The sequence below is a fragment of the Papio anubis genome, chromosome 13 (genome assembly GCF_008728515.1).
Source record: "Papio anubis isolate 15944 chromosome 13, Panubis1.0, whole genome shotgun sequence".
Classification (NCBI taxonomy): Eukaryota; Metazoa; Chordata; class Mammalia; order Primates; family Cercopithecidae; genus Papio; species Papio anubis.
In genome coordinates, this window is record NC_044988.1 from 18,757,512 (window position 1) to 18,767,242 (window position 9,731).

The 9,731-nt window shown below is 40.5% G+C and overlaps 1 long non-coding RNA gene across 1 annotated transcript in view; it reads right to left on the bottom strand.

Moving 5' to 3' along the window:
• The window catches only part of LOC116269997, a 29,371-nt gene extending 20,821 nt beyond the window's left edge, over nt 1-8,550 (bottom strand). The window contains exon 1 of the long non-coding RNA XR_004177824.1: nt 5,934-8,550. This is a non-coding gene — a long non-coding RNA (uncharacterized LOC116269997). The remainder of the gene's footprint in view (nt 1-5,933) is intronic.
• Between the last annotated feature and the right edge of the window lie 1,181 nt (nt 8,551-9,731).

The window sequence follows — 9,731 nt, forward strand, 5'->3', positions numbered from 1 at the left end:
CGAAACTACAGCTTTCACAAAGACTGGAAGGAAATGCTAAGGGGGTCAGGCAGTGTGTTATTTTTCTATCACTATCATAGCAAATTACCACAGAGTGGTTAAAAACAACACAAATTCATTATCTCACAGCTTTGTAGGTCAGAAGTTGAGGCTGGCTCAGCTGGTCTCTCTGACCTAGGTTTCACATCTTCAGATGTGAAAATGTAGAGGTTGGCCTTATCAGGAGGCTCTGGAAAGAATTTGCTTTCCAACTCAGATTGTTGGAAGATTCCTGTTTCTTGTGATTCTAGGATTAGGGTCCTATCAGCTGGAGTCGTCCTTAGCTCCTAGAGAGCTCTCTACAGTTCTTGCACCCTGATCCCTGCATCTCAGAGCCAACAACAGCCGGTTGAATCCTTCTCATGCTTGAAAACTGACTTCAACTTCTGCTGAATCTCCTGTTTCCAGGCACAGAAAGTTCTCCACTTTTAAAGGTTTATGTTAGAATGAGTCCACAGGGATAATACAAGATAGTCCCCCCTTCTCTTAAAGTCCTTAATTACAACTGCAAAGTCCTTGAGACTCAATCTATTCACAGGTTCAAAGCATTAAGACGTGGACATTTTGCAGGCAGGGGGCATTATTCCACCCACCAGGGGCGGTGAGAGGAGAAAAGGAACTGGTGGTACAGAAACAACTGTCTCTGTAGTGCTGATCTGTCCAGGGGTTTTTCTTTTCTCTAATTCAACCAGACACTTATAACAGTAACTCGCATTTAATGTACATAATTTTACATGTGCAGCACTTTATTCGTATAGGCAAACCTCATTTTATTGTGCTTTGCTTTATGGAGTTTTACAGATACTGGCTTTTTTTTTTTATACAAATTGAAGGTTTGTGGCAACCCTGCATCAAGTAAATGTATCTGTGCCATTTTTCCCAACAGCATGTACTCACTTCACATCTCTGTGTCACTTTTTTTTTAGCAATCAAGTATTCTTTAATTATGTACTTTTTAAAGACATACTGCTATTGTACACTTAATAGACAATATATAGTGTCAATATCACTTTTATATGCACTGGAAAACCAAAAAATTCATGTGACTCACTTTATTGTGATTCTTTATTGCAATGGTCTGGAACTGAGCTCACAATATCTCCAAGGTATGCCTGTATTTAAATGCATTCCTTTTTTTAATCCCCATAAAATCAAATGCAGCAAATCTACTATTTTCCCCATTTTATATTTGAGGCAGCTGAGGCTCACAGCCTTAAATACCTTCTCCACACAACTAGTTAAGTAGAAGAGTCAAGATTTCAACCCAGTTTCTGTGACTTCAGAGCCCACACTCTCAACATTGTATGGCAGAGAAATCAGAGGTTCACAGAGATCCCGTGACTTTGCCAAGATGGTTTATGAAAGTGTCGGAAAATAAATCAGATCTGTACCAGCCTTGGCACAACCTGCTCTTCCATCTCACACGTGCTTCACACCCTTCCATCAGGTTGTTTCCACCACACATTTGTTTTTTGTTTGTTTGTTTATATGGAGTCTCGCTCTGTCACCCAGGCTAGAGTGCAGTGGCGCAATCTCAGATGACTGCAACCTCCGCCTCCTGGGTTCAAGCAATTCTCCTGCCTCAACCTCCTGAGTAGCTGGGATTATAGCACCTGCCACCACACCTGGCTATTTTTGTATTTTTAGCAGAGACAGGGGTTCACCATATTGGCCAGGCTGGTCTCGAACTCCTGACCTCAGGTGATTCATCTGCCTCAGCCTCCCAAAGTGCTGTGATTACAGGCGTGAGCCACCATGCCCGGTCACACATTTGTTCTTATGTCACTAATTTTTATTACCCTGTTCTCCCCATGTCGGAAAGTACAGCTTCTTTTGTGGTCATAGTTTTGGGAATAGTGAGACATTTTAAAATACTCTAAATGGACTGGGCGCATTGGCTCATGCCTATAATCCCAGCACTTTGGGAAGCCAAGGTGGGCAGATCACGTGAGGTCAGGAGTTCAAGATCAGCCTGTCCAACATGGTGAAACCTTGTCTCTGCTAAAGATATAAAAATTAGCTGGGTGTGCTGACGTGCACCTGTAGTCCTAGCTACTTGGGATGGTGAGACAGGAGAATCGCTTGAACCCAGGAGGCAGAGGTTGCAGTGAGCCGAGATTACACCACTGCATTCCAGCCTGGGCATCACAGGGAGACTCTGTTTCAAAAAAAAAAAAAATACTCTAAATGTCACATATAATGCTAAAATATAAATTTGATAGAACTAGTTTTTGGAGCTTGGACTCCTGTAATTACCTTCCAGAATAGTAGGCAGACAAAATAGTAGATACTCTGACCAAAAGAAAATGGAAGGACAGCACACCACCAAAATTTTGTACAAATGACAAGAGTTTATAATATTTGCTCTTGTTTCATTTGTACGCACTTGCTCAAGCTTGTAAATAGGGAGGTGCTCCTAAAACTGTTATGGCCCACTGTACAATTGCTAACACACACTACTAAAGATTTATTCACGTCTCTAGGGAAGAATATTCATTTGAACGTAATATAGAGAGCAATTAATGAGCTCTTTCCCTAACTCACTGGTAAGGCATTTTGAAATTTTACTGAAGTTTCTTTCAAGAGTGGATGTTGACATCCTGGCCAATGCTGTGACGAGCACTGTTTTTAAACACATTCAGCAAACTCAGGAAGTTATTGGGTAAGCCTCATTTATTCCATATTATTAAGGAAATTGGCATTTGGTATAAATTAATTGTTGATTATTCTTACGTCACCAGTTAATGATAATCTTTACAGATATGTTCTCATTTAATCACCAAAGCAGCCCATACTAGATGAGTGTTTCAACACCCAATATGCAAAGGAGACGCTACGGCCTCGAAAGGATAAGTAGCTTATCCAAAATTAGACAACTAGGAAGAGGCAAAATTCAGGATTCCAAACCATATCAGTCTGATGCCGAAGTCACTACTGCCTTCCCTGCTCCTGAATCAGCAGCATCTCAAAAGCCAACATTTTTAAGTGAAGTTTGGTATTTCTCCTCAACTGTTCTCAGGTTCCTGTCTTTTGAAGCAACAGTTCTTCATGTAGTTTAACAATTATTGTAGTAATGGATCTAAAGATTTTGATGACGGCTCTTTTGTTTACTTCCAGGTTAGAAATGTCTTCTGGATAGCAGAACTTGTGGGAAATCTGACTGCTTAATATGGGATGTTTCTCTGTATTAAAAGTTTTAAACATTTTCCTACTTTTTAAATCACTTTTATTTATATTCCCCCTCTACCTAGTATTTTCTAAATGTCTTGTCATCTTGCATTTTAATTTGCAAAATAGAGCTATTATTCACGACAACTAAACATGCCAGCAAGTCATGCTGAGAAATTTAATGAAGAAATATGGTTTGGCCAACCTTTATGCCAAAAAAGGAAGGCTTGACAAAGTACAAATTATAGAATATTGGCATCATGGCTCTATTATATCTAGAGTGAAGGCATTGGAATAAGAATTAAAATAATATTATACTTCAAATTAGCTATGCAAGCTAGAACTGATAGACTTCTTTAAAATATGATTACCTGAGAAGCTCTACTTATCCAAATCTGTACATAAATGTGTGAGTATTCTGATTTCATAAGGGAATCTATTTCACAAGTCTTAAATATCTCTCATCTTGCCACTATAATAATTTTTTAAAGTAGAAATAAAGATCTCAAGATCGCATCAAAATTAAAACAGCTTCCAACTATCGCCACAGTCTTAGAGGAAATCCTACTTACTACTCAGATGAATTGAAAATCTTCCCTGAGGCCTGAGCTAGGCTGTGCTGGTGGGAGGACAGCAGGCTGACCAGTCCTAAAGATGTTGGGCCATTGGAGGAGGTTTTATTTGTTCCCCACTCTCTGCTGCTTAGTTTCATGCTCAACATTCAGATGAACCAGGAAATAGATGGCTGTTTGCCATTCTGCTGCACAATGACAGGTTTTAAGATGGTTGGTGTCCTGGTTACTCTCCCCCAATCAGCACCAGGCTCTTCTGTAATTCTGCCACTCTGCATTTGTAATTTCTCTTACTCAACAAGACAGAAGTTGGGGTAAATCAGAAGACTGGGCTCAAAAAAAAAGAGAAGAGAAAAGGTATGATCTCAGAAGCAGACCAGAGTGTCCCCTGCCCTCCAACTTCAAGGGCTGGGGTCAGATAAGGAGCAAAAGAGCACAACAAAACCTATTCCTTGCTGGGGAAAGGGAAGAAGACAATATCTGAAAGAGATAAGATCTGAGAGTGAACTAGACAGTTTTTAACCAGAGTTCACTCTCCAAGATTCTATCCAGGGGTGGAAAAGTGAACTTTGAGAATCTTTACTCAACAAAACATAAATCCACTGTATATTTTTGCCCACAAAATTGGAACTTTTCAATTAACTGGTCATTCATGCCAGAATTGCATACCTCCCATTCACTACTTTGGGGTAACCCCTAATCTAGTCTCCATTGCTTTGATGTTGTCATTTCAAAAATGTTATATAAATAGAATCATGTAGTATATAACCTTTTGAGATTGGCTTTTTTCATACAGCATAATCCACCTGGATATCCATCAAGTTGTATGTATCAGTAGTTTGCTACTTCTTATTGCTGAATATTATTCCATGGTATGGATATATATCAGTTTGTTTAACCATTCACCCATTGACCAAGGCCCAACTTTAAAAACGTAGTAGGGTATTTGAACTTTCCTACCTCATGAAAAAAGATCTGTCAACTTACCTAAAGAGATTCGCTTTGGTTATGTAAAAGGAAAATAAATTCACCTGAAGTTTGAGAAAATGGAAGGAATTAGCAGTAAGTACTTATTAAATGGTTGACATTTAGTTTTCAAAGTAAACCTAGACTGGAGATTATATTCATTTTACTAGTAAAAGCAAGGTTCAAAATGGCTAAATACACTCCCACAGTTACTAGGTAGTTGATGTATGATTAAACCCAAGTCTTTTCCAACCAAATTCTATAGCCTCTGGACTCCATTACGCCACATTGTGATATGGAAGAGAGAAACCAATGGGCCACCATGAATTAAGAAATAGCACTCATCCCAGAAGAACAGTGAAATCAGCCACAAGTGAATGGAGAGAATAAAAATTCGATTGCTGCCTTTCCAGTTTATTTTCACCACAATGGCTTTTTCAAGTCTGAATTCTTTTACTTAATATTCCCATAACTCAGAACTACAAACCAAAAATTCTCTTACTCCCAATAAAAACAACAAAAATCTGGGAAAAAGATGAATGAAAAAGCTAGAATCAATTGGTGGTATTTGCGGCAAATACAGTATGGCAAAGAATTCTCTGATAAGGGTGCTCCCATAAGGAAGGAAGTGCTTGCAGATGAAAGAGTCCCCCTTCAGTTCCTCCCACATGCTGACATAGCACTGCTCCATAATTTTTTTGTCACAGCTTTCAGATAAATCATTAGAACCACTACCTCTCTTGTCAAGCTGGTTTCAAATGACACCAGAGCACTGAGCTGGGGTCACAGGGCTGTCCCGCTGCTAGCTTCTCGTGTGTGGCCACACCCCCACCCACCTTGCAGAAGACAGTGTCTTGCTTACTAGACAGAGATAAATCCCTCGCTGGCACGCTCATCAGACACTAAGCCAAACTCATCTCCTTCTTCCTCTCCTTTCCTCCCTCACTCTGGTTATTTATAGAGATCACAGGTGAATCGAGGGAAATTATTACAGCGCAATGACTGCTGAAAGGCTAGAAGCTAAAGAAGATGGATTATCATGGCTCTGACATGATTTGTATGGATTTCCAAAATTAAGCTGTTCGCTTAGAGTGACCACCCTCCTCCCGCCCCAGGCTTTGCAGCTGCCCTGGTGATAACCTTCATCTGCACTTGTGAGCCCAGAAAGCTGAGCACGTTTCCCATTACCTTTCAAGCGAGTGTGTAGGGTTCTTCTGGCCCCTCAGTAATAGCAGGGCTGCTGGTGAACAGAGTGATAAACACCTACTGAGAGGGATGTAGCGTGAAAAGATCTCATCACCTGCCATTAGCTCCCCAATGAATAATGCAGCATTTTCCGTGGCAGGTGTCAGGGGTGGGAGGGAGAATTGCTGCCGTGAATGCTCTGGTGAGCACATCAGCACAATGTAAGAGGTGAAAGCAACAGATGCATGTGACAAAATTACACAAGCTATTGTGTTTTAAAAGAAAGAGGAACTTTTACTTCCCATATACCTGGCAGGTTTTTTTTTTTTTTTTTTTTTTTTTTCTCTATCTTTACAGTCAGGACATGGCAAATGCTGCTTTAATTCTTACCATTTTCATCTGGACCCTTTGCAAAGGGATCGTTTCTCTTTGATCTTGTTGCTTAGCTAATAGCATATTTCTCCCTCTGCTTTCAGTTTTTCTCTGGCTTGTCTATCTTGGACTAGATATGTACATTGGGATTTTTTTTTTGTAATTTTATTAATCTTTATAGGCTTGGGTTAAATAGAAATGCCAAAAAAAGAGCAAATGCAATAATTTCTGTGTGCATTTGTATGTACATTTGCATGCACACATGTGAAAGTTGTAATTTTTGGCCAAAACAATGGGTAGCTAATAGACTTATTGCCTTTGAGAACCTGCCTGAAGACAATAATATTAGACCAGTAGAACCTAAGGCAAAAATGAGATCCATTATTGGTTATTCCAGCACACAAATTCATTTGTCTTGAGAGCCACAAATGGAAGTGATTTGTAGCTTCAGTTCACAATGTGAGAAACACTGATGAGCTTTAGGTCAACTTCCCTCAAAATTGGCGCAATTTCTGAGCACTTACAGGTAGATTTTGCATTTTGGGGACAGTTGTCATATAACTTCCAAGGTGGCCAGACATGAGAATTAAATTCCAGGACTACTTAGCCACCACCCTCTCCCAAAAAATCCCACATTTTCTGAGGCTAAAATGTCGAATTTTTTGTATTGAGCTTCCCCATTGAAGGCAAGGAAGAAAATAAAAAAGACAGAAATAGTTCTTGGGTTAAAATTAGGCTAGATAATTTTAAAATGTGGTACACACTACTACCACTAAAATAGTTACTGAATAAGACTAGCCATGACTTACTCCTTAAATTCTGGACCTGCCCCTATCAGGGCAGAAAATAAAGTTCCCATCCTTTCTCCACATCATGAGGGATAAGAAAGAGCTGGATCAGATTAAAGCACCTTGATAAATTAAAACAAAGCTTGCTTTTGACTATTGACGCCCTTTCCTCATCACTTTGGCCATCATTGTTTTGGAACAAGTATATTGACAAGGGTAAGAGTGCTTAGACAGTTGCCAGGACAAAAAGTAAACTGTCCCAGAGAAGCAGGGACATACAGCCAACATACCACCTTTTACCTCATTAGCCCAAGAGACTAAGACCCTTATATTGCCTTCAGCTGTTCAATAACATTCTAGTTTAGTCTTACTCTCCTCCAAAATATGCAGATTGCCATATTACCAATAGTTCCTTACTTCCTCAAAATTCCCAGCCCTTTATTAGACAAGCTATCAGAATCCCTTCATTAATTCAACAATATCCATTGAGCACATATAATGTGTCACATAATGTAGCTAAGTGTCAGAGCTGTCATGTCCCTGCCCAAAGAAGTACATGCTAGCAGAGGAAACAGGTAATAAATAAATAACCAAAAAAACAAACAAGTACTTAAGTGTCATGATAATTCCATAAAGGAAATAAAAAAGCCAGCAAGATGATGTACTAAACAGTAACCAAGAAAGGGGGCTACATTTGTGAAGTTAGAGAAGACCATGTAGAAGTGGGCATTTAAATAGCCAGTAAAGAAAATAATGCCAGCTGCATTTGTCCAGGTCCTCTGAGAAGCAGATGCCAAGACGGGATTAAAGATGCAAGGATTTTATTGGAGAAGATGCCTGTGACAAAAGGAGAGGGAGGGAGCAGGAGAAAGCTGAGACTGTCATCATACCACAATGCAAGTTTTACCATAGGTGAAGGAGAGAGGGAGAGAAGGTTGGTAAGAAGAGTCCTGATCTGCCATGCAATCTAAGAAAGTTTCAGGAGAGCTGTCACGGATTCCTGGAACCAAAGCCAGCAGACAAAGTAGCGCTACATCTCCCAGGAATGCAGCTGTCCTAGCATCCCCACCACACTTGACTGTTGGTGGCGAGCAGCACAGAGAGGCATGACCTTGAGGCAGAATTGGCGACAGGCTTCAGAGCACAGCAACCAGGGCCCATGCCCTCAGATGATCTGTGAGGCTCGTTCTCGTGGCTGCTGTAACTACTATGTAAAGAGCAGGAGGAAGACAATTCCAGAGAGAGGGAAAAGCAAGGATAACTGCCTGGGGGTCAAAAACTCCCTGGAATAAAGGAAAGGAGTTTGGGCAGATTTGACAATAGTAGAAAAATACACAAGGGCTAGATTATACGGGGGTTTATACATTAAAGAAATAATACACTGGGCGCGGTGGTTCACGCTTGTAATCCCAGCACTTTGGGAGGCCGAGGCAGGCAGATCACGCAGTCAGGAGATCGAGACCATCCTGGCTCACATGGTGAAACCCCATCTCTATGAAAAAATACAAAAAATTAGCCAGGCGTGGTGGCGGGCGCCTATAGTCCCAGCTACTCGGGAGGCTGAGGCAGGAGAATGGTGTGAACCTGGGAGGCTGCACCCCAGCCTGGGCAATAGAGCAAGACTCAGTCTCAAAAAAAAAAAAAAAGAAAGAAAGAAAGAAAAAAGAAATAATAATGGCTTAATTATTAAGTGTACACCATTGGGTAGGCATTGTTCCAGGTGTTTTACATAAACTCTGTTCATTTTCCATATTTTTGCAAGGTGCTATTATTATCCTAATTCTACAAGTAAGCAAACTGAAACCAGAAAGGTGAAGAGATTCACTCAAGGTTACATTAGTTTGTAAGTAAGGGAGCTGAGATACACACACAGCCTACTTGCAACCACCAGGCTTACATCATCTCTAATAAGGGTTTTGAATTTTATCCTAAGAAAAACAGGAAGACACTGAAGCAGCATAAACAGAATTAATTAATATACACTAATATGTGGTTCCAGGGCATCTGCTTATCCTCTTAGCCATTTGAGAATCTTTTTAAATAAAACTAAAATAATTGCTTATACTTTGAACAAAATATGCAACCATGGAAGCTGTTATGGTACGTTCACCCATTCACAGAATGACCCCAAAGGCTATCAGTTTGCAAGGGCTGAAAATGGGAAGATCCTGCAGCAGGTCCAGCCTTCCATGTAAGCTGCTCTGCCACATGGGCCATACTAGATCTTTGGGGTCCTTGTGACAGATTGGAAGACTAGATGAGGGTTTTGGAAGGTTCCTACGTCTGGGCTGTAGACGATTCATACACAGATCTTTAGGATTTTGGAGCAAAGCCATGTCATCCTCTGCAGATTACTAGTCTTCTGAGAAAGAGGTTTTGGCTTGCTACTGGGTTTAGTAGAGACTATGCAACCTGAGCTGCTCATCATGAACAGGGTGTTGTCTGATTCACAAAGCCATAAGGTTATGTGCACACAGCAAAACTATCATCAAATGTAAGTGGCATATACAAGATGACACTTGGGCAGGTCCTGAAGGAAAAGCAAGCTGCAGGAGGAAGCAGTCTAAATGATCATGGTCCCTACTTTTTGAGTCAGGGTCTTGTTCTGTCACCCAGGCCGGAGTGCAGGTTCAGTAGCATG